Source organism: Catharus ustulatus, chromosome 16 (genome assembly GCF_009819885.2).
Source record: "Catharus ustulatus isolate bCatUst1 chromosome 16, bCatUst1.pri.v2, whole genome shotgun sequence".
In the NCBI taxonomy this organism is placed as follows: domain Eukaryota; kingdom Metazoa; phylum Chordata; class Aves; order Passeriformes; family Turdidae; genus Catharus; species Catharus ustulatus.
Genome location: NC_046236.1, coordinates 9,289,521 through 9,294,251, shown reverse-complemented (window position 1 = coordinate 9,294,251; position 4,731 = coordinate 9,289,521). Strand labels below are relative to the sequence as shown.

Here is a 4,731-nt window from a genome sequence, read left to right as displayed (position 1 = left end):
CCGCCCCGCTGAGGGGAGGGAGGAGGCGGGAGCCGGGCAGCGGGGCCGCCCCTCACCGCCCGCGGCCCCAGCAAGGCGCCGCCTCCCGCTCCCACAGCGGCCCCGGGACTCTGCCAGATACTTAATTCCTGTGAGAAAAGCGATCAAAATCTGAGTAGGACCCCCAGCTAACACCGTGAGGGGAATCCCGGGCCCAGTGGGGACAGGAAGGACAGGACACGAGAGCTCTGCTAACAGGACAGCCACCCGAATTTGCTTTCATTTCTGTTTCTGTTGGGCGTGGAGCTGGAAGGAGGGGGTGTCCTGGGGCGGGTGCTCCCATGGGAAGCAGCCACTGCACGGCAGCCCCCGAAGATCCCAGCCCCGAGGGAAGGCACAGGGAGCAGACGCGGGCAGCGACCACAGGGCCTGCCTGCACTTCAGGTTGGTCTTTTCAGCTAAATTCAATTGCGCTATTGCACAATTCCCCATAAGAAATGGCAGTATTATGCACCAGATTTCACGTTCTAAAGACCACGTTTCCTCAAAGCACCCACATTATTCTCCTAAAACACTGGCTTTCTGGGTTGAAAATGCCCATGTTTAAGCTTTTCCTCAAGCTAGCATTTGTGGAAAACTTAAACAAAACTCCTTATCTTTTCATGAGTTACATGGAAATTAATGTAAATAGGTTCTGGCTTAATTGTATTACTTGGCAGCCTGCAAGAGTCAGTCTTTTTTACTACTGTTCAATCCCTTATTCATGTAAATAATCCTCATTAGTGCTTTTTACCATGAGTAGGTAACAGAACCGAGACTGGAAGATGTGAGCACATCCTTCGTGACAGATGGATGGTCTCTTGCAGCACCACAGACAGAAAAATGCACAATCCCTGTGCTCTCTGAAGAGAGCAGAAAAACACTGCTGCTGAGATAATCTTCAGGAGGAAGATTACCAATATTTAATTAAAACCACACAGAGCAGATGCTCTGACTCTCTGCCAGGAAAACCCGCCATTACTTACACAACTTAAACTGTGTCTCAGCATGGGGACTGGAGGGAGCAGCACACGTGTGCAGGAACACCACCTGCAATTTGAGGGTACATGTAATTTTATTACCAATATCCAGCACCATGCTGAGGCTGCAGCCCTGGTTTGAGAATGTCAAGCAGACACCTGACTGAATCCCCATTTAATGCTGCTTCCTAAGGGCACATTTTTTTCTCAAATTCCTGCAGAGCTTAAACTGAAAGACATTTGCAATGTTAGTGATTGTGCAGGTCCTATTAATCTCCCAGCTGCAAATCACAATGGTAAATATTAGCAGTTACCAATAACTGAGCACTTTTATCTCATGAGCACCAGAACCCGCCTTTCCTCATTTCTCACTGTGTTGTCAGCCCTGCTGAGCACCCCAAGGACAGCAGCACCTGGCAGGGCTGATGTTAGGATGCTTCATGGCAGGGCCTGGGAAGAGCACAGACTCATAAACGAATTCTGAAGGCCTAGGAGAAGCCAGATGTCTGGTTCCCACTATGTGAAAATGTGTTGATAATGGATAAAAAATCACCACCTGCCATGGCAGGCGACTGATAATGGTGGAATACTGTAACTGGTGTGATACATGAGCATGACTGAACATGTCATGAGAGCAGCTCATTTAAAACTCATTAAGGTTGCCAAAGACCTCTAAGGTCAAGACCAACCTTTTACTGAATCCCACCATACCCACGAGACTATCACGAAGTGCCACGTCTATTTGTTTTTTGAACACTTCAGGGATGGTGACTTCACCACCTCCCTAGGCAGACTGTTCCAATGTTTAACACACTCTTTCAGTGAAGAAATTTTTCCCACTATCCAACCTGCACTCCCCAATGCAGCTTGGGGCCATTTCCTTTTGTCTTGTTACTTGGGAGGAGAGACTGGTCTCATGTTGCCGCAACCTCCTTTCAGGGAGTTGCAGAGAGTCTCCTTTTCTCGAGGCTGAACACACCCAGCTCCCTCAGCTGCTCCTCATAGGATTTACTCTCTAGACCCTTCACCAGCTCTGTTGCCCTTCTCTGGACACAAAATACTTGGCATCATTTTGTCATTTTGGACTAAAGGGAACCTCACAAGCTGCCTTCTGCCATAAATCCTCGTGGAGAATGTTCTGCTCTAACAGGAACATAGGTCATGCCTTCTCAAGCTACACATTTCTCATGTTTTTAAACAAGCCAGTTCTGCTACCCTGTTGCAAGGGTGTACTTATTCCCAGGTTTAAGCCTGGAGCTTCTCTTCTATTGTCTGTAACAGTTCCTTAAAAGAACTGTGATGAAAAACTAAAGACATGTTGAAATCAGGCACTGGCCCAGGCATGCTGTATATTCTAGTTTTACTTTTCTATTTATACATTATGTTTTATATCCTTTACACTTAAAGAGTTTGATTCAGTTCTTTTGTTGTTTGAAAATATTATAAATCAAATTTGAAATGACAGCCTAGGAAATCAGTGGCCTACAAGTCTAATATGTTATTCTTCCATAGACTATGTTCAGCACTGCATGTATTTTTTTCCAAAGAGCACTATAGCTTGTAAAGTTTTAGTATGCTCATTTTAAACAAGGTTCCCTTTAGAAAACATTGTTCTAGAGAACTGTAGTTTTTGAAAGGTAAAGGACATCCCGTATGATGTTAACTTTCAGAGCAATTTTATTCTGCATTCGTTTAAATCTGCAGATTTAAAAACTGCCTATAAATCAATCAATTTCTGGACAATTTGTGCCCTCACACTCCTATGAGAATCTGGTCTTACAAGGTAAATCAAATTGGTCATAAACTTCACTCCAGTCACATGGGAGGTGCATGTAACACATACCTAAAACTTCCTGGAGCACCAATGCATGGCTTTCTATGGGATGAAGGGCAGTGGTGGATGTAATTTCTCCATATTGCTTTAATTACATTGCATTTAGTCTTGATATTTTTAGCTTTGTCCACAAAGTAATTATACAAATTTCTCCTGCAGGCCTCCTAGAACATGAGAATTCATCTTTCTACTCACCAGTGACCGAATCTGGCTGTGGTTGCCAAAGCCAGCTCTCTCAGAGGTGGACAGGGGAAGCACCTGCTCACAGCACGCCCCAGCTCAGCAGGTAAGCGAGCACCGACGTGGCAAGACAGCAATCTGTGTACGGGCAGCCCCGACCACCAGCTGCCAGCGAGATAAAGGCGGCGGGGCCTCCGGTGTTGGGTGGGAATGGTTCAGCTGAGGACACACTGCGGTGCCAAGCGAGCAGCTGCCTGGGAAGGTCACTGGCCTTGGGCAGCACGTGTGCTCTGGTGGGCCGGAGGCGACTGAAGCGGGCAGGAAAGGCAGTGGGTGCAGGACAGACCCTCTACCTGGCCAGGAGCTGTGTGCACACCGACTACCGCGGCTGCGAAGGCACCAGCCAAGGGCTGCCCTCGACCCTGCGTGACCACGGCACGGCCACCGCTGGGGTTGCGGATCCGTGCAGCCGAGCAAAGCCCGCCCGAGGACCAGCAAGAGCTGATCCACCGCACTGCACGGTAGAGCTTTGCTGAGGTGCCGGCCTGGGCCTGCCGCGAACAAAATGCCCCGAGGGGCAACCCGACGACCGGAACCCTGAGGAGGAAGGGGCCGAGGCCCGAGGTCCGGCCAAGCCCGGGAGAGGGAGCCGGAGCCCCGCGGCGGGTCCCGCCGAGCGCAGGGCCACGTGCGCAGGCAGCGCCGGGCGCGGGGCGGCGGCGCCACCTCCCGGCCGGGGGCGGGAACTGCGCTGGGCAGGGCCCGGCGGCGCCGCCGCGGGCACGGGGAGAGCGGTGCTCGGGCCGCGGCAGCAGCGGCGCTCACGAGGCGCGGCGGGCACCGCAGGCGGTGCGGTGCACGGACATGGATGGGCAAGGTACGCAGATAGAGAGGAAGAACGGCGGCACTCCCTCCGTCAAAGAGGCCTGGCGGGCGCACGAGCAGCCAGGCGGTAGCGTGGCCGAGTGGTCTAAGGCGCTGGATTTAGGCTCCAGTCATTTCGATGGCGTGGGTTCGAATCCCACCGCTGCCAAGTTGTTTTTGCCCCGCCGCGGCGGCTCCTTTTGGGCACACGCACAGCGGGGACGCGGAGCCGCGGGCGGGGGCGGCCCGGGCCCGGCAAGGCAGGAGCGGCACCGCCTGGGCGGGGCACGGCTCCCCGCGGGGATGTGCCTGCTGGGGGCTGTCGGGCACAGCCATTAAAATCAATCTTATAAAGGTGTGGTATGAACTAGGGAAAAGCGATTATCACCTGTGTGATGATCCCGTGTGATCAGCTGTCTCTTGTTTTAAGAATAACAGGAGAAACACTGCAATTTTCAGGGGTACTGCCTTTGCGTTACAGCACCGCAACCCGCACACCCAGCACCTGGGCTTTTCGGCCTGCCCTGGGCGGAGGGGAGGCGCCAGTGTTCGCACCCTCCCCAGAATTCTCAAAGCCATCCATCATTATTCCCCTCCAGACCATCATTTCTCAAGCTCTCATCCCCAGTCCTTTCCCAAACTCTCTCCTGTTTTCATCTTGGTTTTGGTTGTTCCATCTCCATGTTACAGCTTGGAAAGATGCAGATGGGAAGGAGATTTCTCTGAAACTCCCACCGTGAGTGGTGGATGGGAAGAAGCTGGAGCCTCCCGGACCGTGCTTTAGGTCCATTTTAGCTGAACACTGATGTGAAAAGCACATTGTTCGCTTCAGCTACTGCAGGGATTTGCTCAGTA

At 51.8% G+C, this 4,731-nt stretch overlaps 1 non-coding gene across 1 annotated transcript; it reads left to right on the top strand.

Moving 5' to 3' along the window:
* Positions 1 to 3,963: 3,963 nt before the first annotated feature.
* Positions 3,964 to 4,045, top strand: TRNAL-UAG. The gene has a single exon. It is a non-coding gene; the product is annotated as a tRNA-Leu (tRNA).
* The last annotated feature ends 686 nt before the right edge of the window (positions 4,046 to 4,731 follow it).